This window comes from Hemitrygon akajei, chromosome 5 (genome assembly GCF_048418815.1).
Source record: "Hemitrygon akajei chromosome 5, sHemAka1.3, whole genome shotgun sequence".
Classification (NCBI taxonomy): Eukaryota; Metazoa; Chordata; class Chondrichthyes; order Myliobatiformes; family Dasyatidae; genus Hemitrygon; species Hemitrygon akajei.
In genome coordinates this window covers 154,739,553-154,758,974 of record NC_133128.1, presented here as the reverse complement: position 1 = coordinate 154,758,974, position 19,422 = coordinate 154,739,553, and the positions used below count along the sequence as shown (strand labels likewise).

General features: G+C 41.6%; 1 protein-coding gene across 10 annotated transcripts in view; it reads right to left on the bottom strand.

Moving 5' to 3' along the window:
* LOC140728349 (E3 ubiquitin-protein ligase HECW2-like) overlaps positions 1-19,422 on the bottom strand; it is a 318,336-nt gene that overhangs the window by 186,729 nt on the left and 112,185 nt on the right. The window contains exon 1 of one of the 10 annotated variants that reach the window (XM_073046954.1): positions 16,316-16,411. The exons of 8 other annotated variants lie outside the window; for them this stretch is intronic. The gene's annotated coding sequence lies outside the window, so the exon portion shown is untranslated. Of the gene's footprint in view, positions 1-3,338; positions 3,419-16,315; positions 16,412-19,422 lie in introns of those variants that run through there. One more of the 10 variants, XM_073046953.1, reaches the window with a different exon arrangement.

The window sequence follows — 19,422 nt, the reverse complement described above, 5'->3', positions numbered from 1 at the left end:
GGAAGTAATAGGCTGGAGGGAAATGGGCTAGGGGGAAGGTGGAGAATTATGGGAAATAAAAGAGAAAGAAAGGTAGGGCTGGGGGGAGATTATAGTGGGGGGGGGGAAAGAGAGAAAGAGAACCAGTCTAAAATAATAGATAGGGATGGGGGTAAGGGGGGGCAGGGGTATCAATGGAGATCTGTGAGTTGGATGTTTATGCTGGCGGGTAGGAGGCTATCTAGGCGGGAGATAAGGTATTGCTCCATCGACCTGCGTGTGGCCTCATCTTGACGGTAGGGGAGGCCATGGACAGACATGTCGGAGTGGGAGTGGTCTGTGGAATTGAAGTGTGTGGCCACAGGGAGATCCCGCCACTGCTGGAGGATTGAGTGCCGGTGTTTGGCGAAACAGTCTCCCAGTCTGCGGCGGGTCTCCCCAATGTATAAATGGCCACATCGGGAGTACCGGATACAGTATATCACCCCAGTTGACTCGCAGGTGAAGTGGTGCCTCACCTGAAAGGACTGTCTGGGGACCTGATGAAGGGTTTCGGCCCGAAACGTCGTCACTACCTCCTCCCATAGATGCTATCTGGTCTGCTGAGTTCTGCCAGCATTTTGTGTTTTTATTTATTTCCAGCATCTGCAGATTCACTCCTGTGCATCTGATTTAACATTAATTTCATTTTATAATTTTACAAAACCATGGCTTAGAATTTCATCCTCCACTGAGACAATTTAATCTGTTCCACGTAATATGCCAACAACCATCTTGGTTCATTTAACATTCAGTGACACATAGGGACCTATTGCAAGGCATGTTACAGAACTCTTACACAAAATTAAAGCTTTTCATTCATCCACTCTGCTGCTGCAAAAACATCCAAAGAGAAACAAGTACGTTCAGGCTGAGGGTGGGTGGAATGCAGGGGTGAAGCAAGTTCGCAAGGAAATCTGGTGGGGATTGGATAAGAAGGTTAAAGAGACACCACATATTGGTTGGACATGTCAGTGAATGAAGGAGTAATCAGCAGTTGGTTTTCAGGGCAAAGGTTGAAAGGTGACAGAAACAAAAACCAAGCTCTGGGTGAAGGAAGGTGATTAATGAGTCAAGAGGGAGGTCAGTAGATTTGGTAGGAGTTGCAGGGTGAGAAGCCTACAATGAGCAGTGGTGGTAATGTGTCAGGGGATTTGGGGTGGGAGTGCACTCAGATAAAGACATTGGAGCCCAGCAGTTGTATCATGGGTTTCAAAAGAGAAAACAGAAAAATAATGTTGAAGGTTAGATTTCTAATACCACCCTGAGGCTGCAAAGACAGCAGCAATATTAACACCTGGTTAGGCTGAGAAAGCCCAATGACAGGAGCTTTGGATCCAGGTGGAGTAATATTCTCAGCAACATTTTAAATAAGAGCAGTTTCTAACAAAGAAGCTCATTGTTGGGACAGGAGAGATTTCAGAGCAGATATATGGAGGCAAGGTTTGGAAAGTCATGGATTAACCCCAGAAAAAAAAACCTAAAACAAAAATTCAATTTTCCCATTCCAACAAATCTCAAGGCACACACTCTCAAAACAATAATGATAAATTAGAACATAAAACAGCATTGTACAGGAACAGGCTCTCGAGCCCACAATGACTGATTAAACGAACAGCACTTAATCCCCTCTGCCTGTACATGATCTATATCTGTCCATTCTCTGCATATTCATTATTTGATCAACAATAATTCACAGAGTCAATAGAATCTCTGGCCTTTTGGTTACCTGGGCCCAGCTGGGGAGACTGTGATGACGCACTTGGGTTGAATGATTGGCAAGGACAAGGAAGAGCAGGGTGGAAGATGAAAACCTACTGGCGTTCAAAGTTCAAACTACATTTATCATCAATGTATACACAACCTCGAGATTCATCTCCTTACCGGCAGCCACAAAACAAGAAACTTAAAAGAACCCATAGAAAGAAGAAGACTGACAAACACCCAATGTACAGAGAGAAAAAGAAATTGTGCAAACAATAAAAGTAAGCAAGTAGCATTTAGAACAAAAGTGAGCCCTCGGACACAAAGCCCAGAGCAGCTGGTGCAGGCCCACAGCCTCAGCACAGTACACGGCAAAGTAGTGTCATGGAGCCTGCAGAGACCAAGCCTGGAGCAGCCGGAGCTGGCCACAGCTTCAACCCCAGCTTTGGTGCAGGGAGGAGTCGAGTAAGTGTCACACAGCAGCAAGCAGAACAGGCCCAACCCTCGCCTCTGGTCCTGACACCCTGCCTTTTCAATCCATCTGACACGGCGTCTAAGTCGTCCAAATATTGGGCCGTTCCTCGCCCTAAGGCCTGGGCCCTGTCTCATTGATGTGCTCTGGGTCTGGACCCCAACACCATGTTTCAACCTGTACCTGACCTTTCCAAATTGGCCTGGCACTTAGATCAATCAAAACAATAAAAATAAAAACAAAAGACAAACACATGATGTGCAAGAGAAAGAAAAAAAATCATCCAAATAATTGAAGCAAACAACAACAACATTCTGAACCAAAATTGAGGCACTTAAATTGTCTGAACAGTGAATTATACCTCACACCAGGACCCGACTACTGCAAAGAAATCAGACCTAGACCACACCGCCCAGTGACTCGCTCTGAGCCCAGATTTCACCACCTTGCCTAAAGCCGCTCTCAAGTTCTTCAGATTGCTCAGCGTTCAGAGCAATCCAACCTCACACCCGGTCCAGTTGAACGAAGATCGGAACTTCTCTGCCCGGGGCCCAACTTCTCTTTTCAGTGCCCACAGCAATCCAACCTCACTCCCAAGCCAGTTGTAGAAGCATCAGAACTCCACCTGCCACAATTCTGCAACACACCATCTCAGCTCATCCTCCCCGAACTCACCTCGTCATCATTCACCCCTTCACTATTTGCGGCGATAATTTAACACAATTTACCGCAGAAAATGTATTTTTAGTGATGTTCTGGTTGGATTTCTTAGCTTTTTGACTACCAGAAGCTGCTGCACGAGTTCGGTAACACCTTCTTAATCGGAAGCTTCAAATATGCCTCAACTTCTTGAACATGCTTCGACCTTATCTCGCACCCAAACAATTCAACCCTCAAATCAACCTCACTTTTGTTCACCTCCTCATTGTTTGCATTGATCGTTTACCATAAGTTTTACAGAAAAAATGTTAATAAAGTATTTAGTTGTATTTCTTGTTTTGTTAATTACCACTAAGCTGTAGCTCACCTTCAGCAGCGCCATCTTAAACTGTATAATTCTTACAGTATACAGTACATCAATAATGACAAGGAGAATGGGGATCCTGTCCTGTTTTTTCACTTGTTTTCAAATGATGCTCCTTACCCAGTTGTGAAATGGTGACATCCTCACTAACACCGGATGAGATTGTATTCCAAGAAAATGGGCCATAACACAAATCTCCATCATCTGTGCATGCTTCAAGAAACTAGCTGAAAAGGATAAATTGTATTGATTTATTTGCTTTTTACACAAGTTCTGTGAAGACACATTTTATTCTGTGTATCAAATTTTTGTGTGCTGTAGTTGTTTATAAATTCTGTAAGGTTGTATTCTCGTAAACCAAACAGATGCCTGAACTAATCATAGAATAATTAGTATGCAGGTAACTATGTGGAAAATCCCATCATTAAATAAATTCCACGGCTGAACGGCTCTGTCACACACTCAAGGAATTTGAAGATTTCATCACGAGTTATTTACCACCAGCTAATGTAAAACTGTCCAATCTACAGTTCAGTATAGGGTAGAGAGAGCAAAAGAAATCCATCTGTTCTTTCTTATTGTTCTCCAGAGGAAAATGAATCACTGCACACACCCTTATTACAGACTGTATCTACTCAGAGAAATGCAAGAGCACTTGCACACTGCTTCGATTACTAAACCTCCCTGCAATTTGAAACACAGAAGGAAACCTTGGAGCAATGTTTAACTGAATAATTTGTAGCAGAAGGTGGTTCCAAAACAATAATTTAAAATTCATATCAGAAATAAAATGATTTTAAACAATTCAGAAAAGGTGAGGTGACAGCAGCTAGTACTGCTATAGGAACTATACTGCTATACTGCTATAGTTACTATAGGAACAGAAAATAAGAAGGCTGACAAGACATAAATAATGCAGTGTTACTCAGTGATATGGTATTAGTGATTTCTGATCACAAGAAATATAAATGGCTGTGACAGCTATCTTGGCTGCTAAGGCAAGGATGGCTGTTTACATTCCGCTTTGATACTCTTAACATTCTGTCAACTGGAGATTTTGCAGAGGATTGTCCCAATCTGCCAAGTGGAAGATGAGCAAAAGCCCCAAAGAAAGGTGTGAAGAGCAGCTTTAAATCATTCCTCCAAGGTTTTCAAAGAGATCTCATGAGCCTTGGCAAATGCATTCCTCAAGCTGCACATGAAATTCCACAACTATCTGGTGCCTGTGGTGAACTACATATACCTGTCTGGACACGTCCCCCCGCTGACTGCTCCTGTGGCTCCTCCCACATACATAATCCAGCAGAGAGAGAAAATAGTATAAAGGCGATTGAGGCCTGAGCCCTGTCCTCAGTCTCCAGGATGTAGTATAGTGGTCAATTGCTGCTTGTTCCTTCTTCCAGTCAATAAAAGCCGATATTTCGCCTCACGTCTCAGAGAGTTATTGATGGTGCATCAGTGCCATTACGAGCACTAGAATTTTTAACTCGCAATAGTTCCCTGCTCAGCCTTTAAAAACTGCAGAAATTCCAATAGAGATATAACAATGTGTATAATCCATAGATTAAATATCATTTAATATTTGGAAACATTTGAAGTTCTTTCCCAATGTGCCCAGAAAAGAAACATGCTGGAAATGTCTGAACACAGCGAGTATTGTGGAATTCTACACGAGTTGATATTTTTTCCAAATCAATCCTAAAAGTGCATGCATCAGGGCAGGATTGGTTGGCTGCAGTTTGAAAGTTTATGGGCTTCAAATCAAGAGCATAACATGCAAGTAAAAGATCAGAGCTCCTGACAAAACAACCAGCATGAACTGGCATTGCATTAAATCATGACAGAAAAACACTATTTGCAACAAATCTCAATGTCAGCCAAGATCAAAATGTAGGTGCAATAATAGGAAGACAAATGGCTTGTTGCCATTACTTGCAAGTGGTATGGAACACAACAATAACAAGCTTTTGCTATAACTATGCGGGGCTCTAATGAGACCACAGTTGGGCCTCTGCATGCATTAAGAGAACCTATACCTGGATACAATGCATCAGATGTTGATTCCTGGATCAAGGAAATTTTCCTATATAAAGATATTTTCAGTATTCATAGTAACAGCAACAAAATGCTGGAGGACCTCAGCAAGTCAGAAAGCATCTATAGAAAGAAATAGAGTTGATTTTTCAGGCCAAGACCCTTCATCAGGACTGGAAAGGAAGGGGGAAGAAGGCAAAAACCAATAGCCATACTGTGGAACTTGGAAAATCAGAATCAGAATCAGGTTTATTAACACCAGTATGTGACGTGAAATTTGTTAACAGCAGCAGTTCAATGCAATACATAATCCAGCAGAGAGAGAAAATAATAATAATAATAATAATAATAATAAAATAAAACACAATAAATAAACAAGTAAATCAATTACGTATATTGAATAGATTATTTAAAAATGTGCAGAAACAGAAATGCTGTATATTAAAAAAGTGAGGTAGTGTCCAAAGCTTCAAAGTCCATTTAGGAATCGGATGGCAGAGGGGAAGAAGCTGTTCTTAAATCACTGAGTGTGTGCCTTCAGGCTTCTGTATCTTCTCCCTGATGGTATCAGTGAGAAAAGGGCATGCCCTGGGTGCTGAACATTCTAAAGAATGGATGTTTCCTTTCTGAGACACCGCTCCCTAAAGATGTCCTGGGTACTTTGTAGGCTAGTCTCCAAGATGGAGCTGACTAGATTTACAACCTTCTGCAGCTTCTTTCGGTCCTGTGCAGTAGCCCCTCCATACCAGACAGTGATGCAGCCTGTCAGAATGCACAGTACAACGATAGAAGTTTTTGAGTGTATTTGTTGACATGCCAAATCGCTTCAAACTACTAATAAAGTATAGCCGCTGTCTTGCCTTCCTTAGGACCACATCAATATGTTGGGACCAGGTGAGCTCCTCAGAGATCTTGACACCCAGGAACTTGAAGCTGTTCACTCTGTCCATTTCTGATACTTCTATGAGGATTGGCATGTGTTCCTTCATCTTACCCTTCCTGAAGTCCACATTCAGCTCTTTCATCTTACTGACATTAAGTGCCGGGTTGTTGCTGCAGCACCATTTCACTGGTTGGCATATTTCAATCCTCTACGTTCTCTCCTCACCACCTGAGATTCTACCAACAATGGTTGTAACGTCAGCAAACTTGTAGATGAGAAGTAATCTCATTGAAGCTTATGATATTGCTAGGAGATTTGGCAGGATAAATGCTATAAGGGAGTTTAGAACCCAAGGACATTGCCTCAGATAAAGATGGTAAAAAAACTCCTTCTCTCCAGCTTGTGCAACTTTTGAATACTTTGTGCCAGAAAGCAAATATGATGTATTAAAAATACTCAAGAGCTGAGGACAATAAGAAATAAAGGAAAGTTGGACAAATTTATGCTGTTCTCCTTAGAGCATCGGAGGCTAAGCAGAGAACTGATAGAAGATTTTAAAAGTACGGGAAGCAAAAATAGGGTAGACAGACATGCTATTTTTCCCCAATACAGAAATGCCAAACACCAGAGGATATGCTTTTAAGATTAGTGGGGGTGGGGGGTTTTAAGGAGATACAAAGAGCATTTTTTTAATGCAGAGAGTAATAGGTGCCGAGAGTGGGTTATTTGGGGCAGTAGTGGTAGCAGGTAGTTTAATGGAGTTTCAGAAGGTTTTAGCTGGACACATGATTTAAAGGGAACGCAGGGACATTGATGATACACAGGAGAAGACACAGCACAAACTAGCATCAGGACTGGCATAATATGGACCAAATAGCCTATACTGAATGTGATAGATCTGTACTGTTCAAAGTTCAATGTCCCACATTGCAGATAATGTGGCTGTAACAGCAAGATAGGGCCTATGTATAATGTTCTGAATGGCTTAACACTGCTATCTATAAAGGACAAGTCAAAACTCATGAAATACTCTACACCAACTTAAATGACAATAACATTCAAAAATTTTGCTGTCTTCCATGCCAATGCAACCCACTTCTTCAGCTAAACACGTGCAGATCCCCGTAAGACCCAAATTCAGGAGTGTTGGCTCATTTTTATTGTAATCTTAAGACTGTTACATTTGTTTGCACTCTAAACCTATCGCTTCAACTACTCTGCATTTTCTGAACATGAGAGAGGGAGGACTGTGAACACACAAAGTTCAAGAGTGCAAGCAGCGTACATGCTCTGAAACTGGGAATGTGAGCGCCAACCATTCTGTAAAATCAACAGAGTGAAATTGCACATTCCAGCAAAATGTCAGATGAACCTTGTCTGCCCAACAATGTCAAAGGGAAACCAATTTGTGTCAATGCACAGTGTAAGTATGTAGAACCGGATTTCTAAAGAAATAAGATTTGCCACAAACTGTTGTCCCTTATGCAATCTAAGAAAATAGTCCCGTGAGGCTGCTTAACTTTTGGCTCTGCCTACATCGTAGCTTTAGCTTAGCACTGTAAATAATTGACATTAAAATCTTCAGTGGCTTTTGTTTCAATAATACCAGCTCAGCACAGTTGAGCAACAAGCATATTCTTTTATGCCAGGGGAAAGTTGTAAACTCAGTCAGCTCCATCATGAGCAATAGCCACCTCAGTATTGAGGACACCTTCAAAGGCGATGCCTCAAGAAGGTGTCACCCATCATTAAGGACCCCCATCACCTAAGCACTGACCATTAACACTTCATTAACTTTTCCAAAATCAATTGATATACAGAACGGTGTCTCGAAAAAATGCTCTATAAGCTTCAAAGGAATAAATTGCAATATAGAGTGCAATTCTATAATTTTTTTTTTAAACACAGTATATTTAATACTGCAGACCATTGATAAAAGTCCAGACAAATAGAGTTTTATTTTTAGCTCTTGGTTTAAGGTTGTGAAATTAGAAACCAGTTAAGGGTTTGCTGAGGTACAGGAGCATGATTGTTCAGGGACTGAACTGTGTCCAGTAGTCTCAATTATTAGTCTAGAGACAGGTAGTCAAATATTTCCATGGTAATGGAAAAGTTAAATTCAAACAATTAATGAAATAAAAGCTGACAATAATGGTCACCTAAGACCATAAGATATAGGAGAACAATTAGGCCATTTGACCCATTGAGTCTGCTCTGCCATTTCATTTCCCTCTCAGTCCCAATCTCCTGCCTTCTCATTACCCTTCGTGCCCTGACTAATGAAGAACCTACCAACCTCTGAATTAAGTATACATAATGAATGACTTGGCCTCCACACCCATCGGTGACAATGAATCTCAGATTCACCATGCTCAGGCTAAATAAATTCGTCCTCATTTCCATTCCAAGCGGACATCCTTCTATACTGAGGCTGTGTCCTCTGACCTTGGACTCCAGCATCATAGGAAGCATTGTTTCCACATCCACTCTATCTAGGCTTTTTAAGCCTAGTCTGAATTACAGTGAGTACAAGCCCAGAGCCATCAAATGCTCCTCACGGTATAAGCTTTTCAATCTCGAAACCATTTTCATGAACCTTCTTACAACCCTCTCCAATGTCAACAGATCCCTTCTTCAATAACGGGCCTAAAACTGCTCACAATACTCTAAGTGAGGCCTCACCAGTGCCTTATAAAGCATCAACATTACACCCTGACTTTTATATTCTAGTCATCACGAAATGAATGTGAATATTGCTTTTGCCTTCCTGACCATCAACTCAACCTGAAAATTAACCTTTAGAGAATCCTGCACAAGGACTCCCAAGTGCCTTTGCACCTCAGATTTTTGAATTTTCTCTCCAGACAGAAAATTCTCCATGTGTGGTGTTGGGTACAGGCACACTTCTTTCCACATGAAAGGGTCTCCACATGATGCCTGCTGTATCTTGTTTTATCCAATAAAAAGATTGCTTCATATCTACCAGTACTTTTCTCTGGTGACTTCATTCACACATCAATAAACACAATCTGCACCTCCGCCCATCTTTGTATTGTCCGCAAACTTGGCTACAAAGCTACCAATTACATCATTCAAGACACTGACATATACCCCTGTAAAAAGAAGGGGTTCCACACCCCTGTGGAACACCACTAGTCACCAGCAGCCAACCAGAAAAAGCTCCCTTTATTCCCACTCTTGCCTCCTGTCAATCAGCCAATCCTCTATCCATGCTAGTATCTTTCCAGCAAAACCATGGGCTCTTAACTTGTTAATCAGCCTTATTTGTGTCACCTTTTCAAAAGCCTTCTGAAAATCCAAGTACGTGACATCCACTAATTCTCCTTTGTCTATCCTGTTTGTTATTTCCACAAAGAATTCTGATAGATCTGTCAGGCAAAATTTTCCCTGAAGGAAACAATACTAACTTAGGCCTATTTTATCATCTGCCTCCAAGTACACAAAAACAACTTCCTTAATAATCGACTCCAACTTTTTCCCAACCACTGAGGTCAGACTAACTGGCCTATAATTTTCTTTCTTCTGCCCCTCGCCTTTCTTGAAGAGTGGAGTGACATTTGCAATTTTCCAGTCATCTGGCACCATTTTGGCATATAGTGATTTTTGAAAGATTATTACTTAATGCCTCCACAATTTCTACCGCCATCTCCTTCAGAAACCTGAGTGCAGATCATCTAATCCAGGTGGCTTATCTACCTTCAGACCTTTCAGTTTCCCAAGCACCTTCTCCGTAGTAACCGCAACTTCACTCACTTCTGCTCCATACATTCTCAAGCATCCAGCATACTGCTAGTGTCTTTCAGTGAAGACTGATGCAAGATACTTGTTCAGTTAATCCGCCATTTCCATGTCCCCAATTACTACCTCTCCAGCATCTTTTTTCAGGAGTCCAGTATCTACTCTTGCCTCTATTTTACTCTTTAAATATTTGAAGGAGCTTTTGGTATCCTCTTTAATATTATTGGCCAGCTTACTTCGTATTTCACCTTTTCCTTCTTTATGACTTTTTAGTTGCCTTCTGTTGTTGTTGTTTCTTTAGTATAAACTTCCCAATTCTCTACCTTTCCACTATTTATGGTATATTATATGCCCTCTCTTTTACTTTTATGCTGTCTTTAGCTTCCATTGTCAGCCATTGTGGCCTCATCCTCACTGTGAACTACTTCTTCATCGTTGGGATGTACCTCTCTTGCTCTTTCTGGATTTTCCCCAGAAACACCAGCTATTGCTGTCCTGCCATCATCTCTGCTCATGCTCTTCTCCAGTCAACTTTGGCCAGCTCCTCTCTCACTCCTCTTAAATTCCCTTTGCTCCACTGTAATACTGATACATCTGATTTTAGCTTCTCCTTCTCAAACCGCAGTGTAAATTTCATCATATTATGATCACTGTCTCCTAAGGGTTCCTTTACCCCAAGCTCACTAATCATATCTGGGTCATTACATAACACCCAATCCAGAACTGCTATTCCCCTAGTGGGCTCAACCACAAACTGTTTTAAAAAGCCATCTTATAGGCATTCTACCAATTCCCCCTCTTCAGATTCAGCACTACCTATTGAAATCCTTCATGACAATCACAACATTGCCCTGTTTCCCCATTGTAATTTCTAGCCCGCATCCTGGCTACTGTTTGGAGGCCTGTATACAACTTCCATTAGGGTCTTATTACCCTTGCAATTTCTTAACTCCACCCACAAGGATTCTACATTTTCTGATCCTATATCACCTCTTTCTTAGGAATTGATTCCATTTTTTACCAAATGAGCCACCCCATCACCCCTGTCTACCTGCCTGACCTTTCAAAACAATATGTATCCTTGTATGTTATGATTTTCTTTCAGCCATGACTCAGAGATACCCATATCATATCTGCCAATCTCCAACTGTGCTACAAGATTCTCTACCGTATTCTGTGTACCACATGCATTTCAATCTAACATCTTCAAGTCCTGTGTTCATCAGCCTTTTTGATTTTGGGCCCATTTCATTTTAACCCATCCTACTGACTGCAGAAACAGAATCAGGTTTATTATCACCTGCATGTGACGTGAAATTTGTAAACTTAGCAGCAGCAGTTCAATGCAATACATAATCTAGCAGAGAGAGATAAATTAATAATAATAATAATAAATAAAATCAAACATAACAATAAATAAAGTAAATCAATTATGTGTATTGAATAGATTATTTAAAAATGTGCAAAAACAGAAATGCTGTATATTAAAAAAGTGAGGTAGTGTCCAAAGCTTCAAAGTCCGTTCAGGAATCGGATGGCAGAGGGAAAGAAGCTGTTCCTGAATCACTGAGTGTGTGCCTTCAGGCTTCTGTTCCTCCTACCTGATGGTAACAGTGAGAAAAGGGCATGCCCTGGGTGCTGGAGGTCTTTAATAATCGACACTGCCTTTCTGAGACACCGCTCCCTGAAGATGTCCTGGTACTTTGTAGGCTGGTATCCAAGATGGAGCTGACTAGACTTACAACATTCTGCAGCTTCTTTCAGTCCTGTGCAGTAGCCCCTCCACACCAGACAGTGATGCAGCCTGTCAGAATGCTCTTCACAGTACAACTATATAAGTTTTTGAGTGTATTTGTTGACATGCCAAATCTCTTCATACTCCTAATAAAATATAGCCGCTGTCTTGCCTTCTTTATGACTACATCAATATGTTGGGACCAGGTTAGATCCTCAGAGATAATAGACAATAGTCAATAGGTGCAGGAGTAGGCCATTCAGCCCTTCAAGCCAGCACCGCCATTCAGTATGATCATGGCTGATCATCCACGATCAGTACCACGTTCCTGCCTTCTCCCCATATCCCTTGACTCTGCTATCTCTAAGAGCTCTATCTAACTCTTTCTTGAAAGCATCCAGAGAATTGGCCTCCACTGCCTTCTGAAGCAGAGCATTCCACAGATCCACAACTCTCTGGGTGAAAAAGTTTTTCCTGAACTCTGTCCTAAATGGCCTACCCCTTATTCGTAAACTGTGGCCTCTGGTTCTGGACTCCCCCAACATCAGGAACATGTTTCCTGCCTCTAGCGTGTCAAATTCCTTAATAATCTTACATGTTTCAATCAGATCCCCTCTCATCCTTCTAAATTCCAGTGTATACAAATCCAGTCGCTCCCATCTTGACACCCAGAAAATTGAGCTGCTCACTCTCTCCATTTCTGATCCCTCTATCAGGATTGGTATGTGTTCTTTTGTCTTACCCTTCCTGAAGTCCACAATCAGCTCTTTCACCTTGCTGACATTGAGTGACAAGTTGTTGCTGCAGCACCACTCCAATAGTTGGCACATCTCACTCCTGTACACCCTCTCGTTACCACTTGAGATCCTACCAACAATGGTTGTATCATCAGCAAATTTATAGATGGTATTTGAGCTATGCCTAGCCACACAGTCATGTGTATATAGAGAGCAGAGCAGTGGGCTAAGCACACACCCCTGAGGTGCACCAGTGTTGATCATCAGCGAGGAGGATATGTTATCACCAATCCACACAGATTGTGGTCTTCCGGTTAAGAAATCGAGGATCCAATTGCAGAGGGAGGTACAGAGGCCCAGGTCCTGCAACTTCTTAATCAGGATTGTGGGAATGATGGTATTAAATGCTGAGCTATAGTCGATGAGCAGCATCCTGACGTAGGTGTTTGTGTTGTCCAGGTGGTCTAAAGCCATATGGAGAGTCATTGAGCTTGCGTCTGCTGTTGACCTACTGTGGCGATAGGCAACTTGCAATGGGTCCAGGTGCTTGCTGAGGCAGGAGTTCAGTCTAGCCATGATCAACCTCTCAAAGCATTTCATTACTGCTGATGTGAGTACTGCCAGGTGATAGTCATTAAGGCAGCCCACATTATTCTTCTTAGGCACTGGTATAATCATTGCCTTTTTGAAGCAAGTGGGAATATCCACCCATTGCAGTGAGAGGCTGAAAATGTCCTTGAATACTCCCACTAGTTGGTTGGCACAGGTTTTCAGAGCCTTACCAGGTACTCCATCTGGACCTTCTGCCTTGCGAGGGTTCTCTCTCTTTAAAGACAGCCTAACATCAGCCTCTGCGACAGAGATCACAGGGTCATCAGGTACAGCAGGAATCTTCACAACTGTAGTTGTGCTCAACACGTACAAACAAGCTGGATGAACTCAGCAGGTCGGGCAGCATCCGTTGAAATGAGCAGTCAACGTTTCGGGCCGAGACCCTTCGTCAGGTTTGTAGTTGTGCATGGAAAGCATGCATAGAAGGTGTTGAATTCATCTGGTAGTGAAGCATCGCTGTCATTCATGTTATTGGGTTTCGCTTTGTAGAAAGTAATGTCTTGCAGACCCTGCCAGAGTTCCCTTGCATTCGATGTCGCCTCCAACCTCGTTCAAAATTGTCTCTTCACCCTTGAAATAGCCCTCCGCAAATCATACCTGGTTTTCTGGTCCAGGCCTGGGTCGCCAGACTTGAATGCCACAGATCTAGCCTTCAGCAGATGACATACCTCCTGGTTCATCCACGGCTTTTAGTTTGGGAACGTACAGTAAGTCTCTGTAGGCACACACTCACCCACACAGTTTTTAATGAATTCAGTAACAACTGCAGCATACTCATCCAGTTTCAAAGACTAATCCCTGAATACAGTCCAGTCCACCAATTCAAAGCAGTCCTGTAGGCGCTCCTGTGCTTCCCTTGTCCATACCTTCTTGGTCCTCACTGCTGGTGCTGCAGTCTTCAGTCTCTGCCGATACTCAAGGAGTAGAAGTACAGCCAGGTGATCAGACTTCCCGAAGTGAGGGCGTGGGATAGTACAATAGGCATTCTTGATGGTGGTGTAGCAATGATCCACTGTGTTGTTTCCTCTGATATTGCCAGTGATCTGTTGAAGGTAGTTGCTTAGTGATTTTTTTCAGACTGGCCTGGTTAAAATCTCCCAAAAATTTTGCCCTATCGTCTGCCTGTCCTTCCTCAGAGTCTCAGAACACACTGCATCTACTTGTATACCAACTGTTCCATCCTCAGTCCTATCACTCTGGTGCCCCTCCCCTACCAAATTAGTCTAAACACTCCCTAACAGCTCTAGCACACAAGGATATTGGTCTCCCTCAGACTCGTGTGTAACCCATCCTTTTTGTACAGGTCCTACTTTCCCCAGAGAAGATCCCAATGATCCAGAAATCTGAAACACTGCCCTCTGCACCAATTCTTCAGCCACACACTTAGCTGCCAAATCATCCTATTCTTGCCCTCACTGGCACAAGGCACAGACAGCAATCCAAGGGTAACTACCCTGGAAGTCCTACTTTTCAGTGTCATTTCTAACTTCCTACATTCCCTCTTCAGGTCCTCCTCCCTTTCGTACCTACATTGTTAGTACCAGTATGTACCACGACTTCCTGCTGTTCACCCGTCCCTTTAGAGTATCACTGACCCAATCCTAACCCTGGAAAGATACCATCTGAGTGTCTCTTTCACATCCACAGAATCTGCTTTCTGCTCCTCCCCTATCATTCCTCTTCTCCCCCATATTCTTTCATTCATCTACCTATTAAGGGCATTTTAAAGCGAGAATTAAACCTACCACCCTGCAGATCTTAGGGATATGGAAGGAAACTGGAGCACCTCAAGGAAGCCTGCATGTAGCCTCCACACAGGCAACACCCAAGATCATGCATGAACCCAAATAAGTGCACTGGGAGACAGCTGATCTTCTAGCTGTGCCATCGTGTCACCCAGGTGTCACAAACCTGCCATTATCTGACTTAACCCTGATGACCTTTTTGAATAAAAGGTACCACATTTGCTGTCTTCCAATCATTAGACATCTAACCTCTGGCCAGAGTAGATTTAAAAATATCTGTCAGGGTCTCAGCAATCTCCAGCCTTGGAAAAGTCACATCAGGCTCCAAGGATTTTTCCATCTTTATGTCCACTAAGACAATTAACACCTCCTCCTTTTAATGATTTTATGTTCTCCATCTTCCTCCCACGATCCTACAGCTATAATATTCTACTCCTTAATGAATACTAATGAGAAAAGTTTCATTTAAGAGCTCACGTAGATCCTCAGGCTTCATGCATAAATTGCTTCTTAGGTCCCTAATGAGCCTTAATCTTTCCCGGGCAATCTTCCTGCCCTTAATACATTTATTAATTGCTGTAAGGTTTTCCTTAATCTTCTCCTCCAATGATTTTTGTGCCACCGCTCTGTTCTCCTAACTTTTTAAAAATACCACCCTAACACCCACAGCACAACTTTCCAAACTCCTGAAAGGACTCGTTGTTTTCAATTCTCTATACCTGCTAAGTATTTCCTTCATACAACCCTTGATAACCCTTTCAGTGTTCCTTGAACTTCTTGTCTTTAAGTTTTGCCCCTACAGAAGCATTTGCCTCACATTAAGCTTATAGCTTTGGATAGTTTATAACATTTCAAACCTTTGCTCAGGTAAATGAAAATGTCAGACAAGGTTAACATTTTCAGAAGTTGATGAAAAGTTGAAGGTAGGCTTGGAAAGCTATAGTAGTAGTCCAGATATTTTTCAAATGGCTTGTGCAATGTGTGAGTGTAAATAGAAAGTGAGTTTCATTTTACAAATATGCATTATCATTGACAATATGACATTTTAATTCAATTCAAGTTTAATTCTCATTTAACCATGATACAGCCAAACGAAACAGCGTTACTACAGGGTCAAGGTGCAAAGACACATTACCAACAGTCACACACAGTAAGCACACACAAGATCACAATCACATAATAAGCAGCCCGATGCTCACCCACATCACCCACCCTACCACAACACCACAGTTTGATGCACACAAGTGAACAAACCCACACAGAATACCCACATACAATAAGTTACTGATGGGAGCAATTTCACAAATGGACTTTTGATTAATTACTACATTAAGAGTAACTATTACCATGATTACTGACCCCAAATGCAATATCACATTAATTATAATTAAACGTACAAATGTCTGCACAAACTCAGTCCAGAATACCAATGGCTGCCAAGCTTGTCTAAAGCGCTGGAATCAGTATTATTTCCATTATATCATTTAGAACAATTCAGTGCAAATTATGATTGCTACCACTCTAACTCTCCAGTACAACCCCCTCCAACACACACACACACACACACTATATATATATATATATATACTGACCTTTTCTTCCATATGGTATTTAAGAAAGTTGAGATAAAAACAAGATAAAGAATCATGTGTGATAAACACAAACTTTACATTTAAAATTCAGACCCCACGCTATCATGTCAGTCCTGCAGCTTGTGCAAGATTCTGCATTCAGGTCATTATCACTGATGATCTTGATGCAGGTGGCACTGACAGCTTAGATATTGATCCTTTTGACATGCATCGGTGAAAGCTGTTGTGGTATTTTGTGGACAGGCAATTGATTAAAAACATCTGTTTCCATTACAACACTGGCAACTGGTATATTTTAGTTCTCTCATGTGGTCGACACCATAGAAAATACCAATTTATCCCTACAGGCCATGGAGGATCGGCAGTTTCCTGCAATGATGCCTACTACATTCGAATGGGTGGATGACAACTGAAATAAGAATGAGTAGTTCTAGATGTTGCAATCATTGAAGGTACTGGAAATTGACAGACATAGGTGACAAAAAAGGCAAGAGTTACAAATTCCTACTTGGTCTGCAAATTACACAGAGGTCAGGAACAAAATGGAATAAAAGCATTATCAGAGTGAGTGCTTTAGAAGTTAGGGAAACCATGTGTCATAGTTATCAGTTTTGTATGAGAACCCAATAATGTACCGACACTCAGCTGAGATCTGAACATAATGCCAAGTTCTTCAAACAGTGGGTTCACTACAGTCAAACATACAGGGTTGTAGATGGAATGAACATGAATCAGACCAAGAACAGCTTTGCTTTTGCTGATGCTTGATTGCACTAACTCTGCAAATCATGATTTGTTCATTAACGTGTTGTCAGGCTGCCCAGTATCATTGTTGTTCACTTCAACTATTTGCATTTGTGTCTCTTTTCCTTTCTCTTGCACATCGGGTGTTAGCCTTTTTCAAAAGCAAACACGAGGAAATCTACAGATGCTGGAAATTCAAGCAACACACACAAAATCACACACCAAGGGTCTCGGCCTGAAACGCCGACAGTGCTTCTCCCTATAGATGCTGCCTGGCCTGCTGTGTTCCACCAGCATTTTGTGTGTGTTGGGTGTTAGTCTTTTATGCTTTTTTCTTTGATTGTGTTCTTTCGGGTTCCTTGCTTTGAGGCTACCTGTAAGCAAACAAATCTCAGGGCTGTAATATTTATACATTTTTTGATAATAAATGTACTTTGAATCTTTGAAGATAAAAGGGGTGCTGTTGGCAGCAAGTATCAAGTTTGGTTCTCTTCTTTATTGATATTAGGCTGCTGCAGTGATAAATCCAGTCAAGGGTCAACATATACAGCACAGCGTCAATTACAGAGAATACCACTGATGTTACAGACAGAATAGATTGGGATCAGCCTCACCTATTGCAGTGCAGCATCAAGAGTATGGTGTGAGTGTTGGGGATTACACCATACAATCAGGATTTGCAGTTTGGGCGACCATTTCACAGTACATTTCTGTTCTATTGTGAAGGGTGATGCTGAAGTTACCTGTCAATTTAATTCTCTATCGCAGGCACTCTCTCCTCTGTCATTGGACTCCCTCACTATTCCATTGCACCTCAATACAAATTCAAGGAACAGCATCTCATTATCTGTCTATGCACCTTGCAATTCTTAAGGACTTAGTACCGAGTTCAACAATTTAATCCTTTCCTAGCTATATCAAACTGGCCAGCTCTGATACAAAGTCACCGATCTGTAATATTAATTCGACTTCTTTTCTGAGATACCGCCAGACCTGCTAGGTATTTTCAGCTTTAACTTGTCTTTTAGATTACTAACAACTGCTGGGTTCCTCAACTCACAGATCTAGCAGTTTCCTCTGATTTTAAGGCCCTGAACAGCCCCGATTCATCTCCTATTAATGAGACAGCTCCAAAACTATCATGTCACCCTACTAGCCTCAGTCTCCACAATAGCACAAAGATATCCCTTTTTTCTCTGAATTCCACACCCTCTTTGTAACTTAAAACATTCTGTTTTTCTAATTTTTCAGAGTTAGATGAAGAGACAATAATCTGAAACATTTTGGCTATATTTCCAGCACATTCTGTTTTGAAACTGGTGTCAAATATTGGTGGGCGAATTCTCCTCGGCAATTAAAAGGGATAAATGGCACCACTCAGATTATACCACTTCAGACAGACAGTTGTAAACCTGGCCAGAAGTGAGGGCAGTGGTAAAAGCTTACTGGATTAATTTGTTAGCTTCAACTACCTTTCTGATTTCTTAAATCTTACCTAATCAATAAAAAGAATACCTTTTAAATTATAATGATGAATATTTTATATGAACTAACACATAGTTTTGAAGATTCTAACAGAGGATAAAAGATTACAAGGCAAATTAAAGTTCAAAGTACATATATGTCACTGTATACAACACTGAGATTCATTTTCTTATAAGTATGCTCAATAAATCCAGAATAGGATTATAATTATAATAGAAGCAATGAAAGCCTGGTGTGCAACAATGAAAAACCAGTGTACAAAAGACACAAACTGTGAAAATACAAGAAATAATAATAAAAAATAAATAAGCAATAAATATCACAAACGTAAGATGAAGAGTCCTTGAAAGTGACTTCATAGGTTGTGGGAACATTTCAATGATGAAGTGAAGTTAGTGCGTGATGGTTGAGGTTAGTAACTGCTCCTGACCCTGGTGTGTGAGTCCCAATGCTCCTGTACCTTCTTCCTGATGGCAGCAGTGAGAACCGAGCACGTCCTTTGTGGAGGGGGTCCCCGATGATGGATGTTGCTTTCTGTGAGCAGGGATTTACCCATGATGCACTGGACCACATCCACTACTTTTTGTAGGTCTTTCCATTCAAGGGCTGGTGTTTCCACCCCAGGCTGTGATGCAGCCAGTCAATATACTCTCCACTACACTGAGAGTCACAGAAAATTACAGCACAGAAACAAGCCCTTTGGCCCATCTAGTCCATGCAGAGCCATTTAAGCTGCCTACTCCCATCGACCTGCACTGGGACCATAGCCCTCCATACACCTACCATCCATGAATCTATCCAAACTTATCTTAAACGATGAAACCGAGCTCAAATGCACCACTTGTGGTGGCAGCTCATTCCACATTCTCATGATCTGT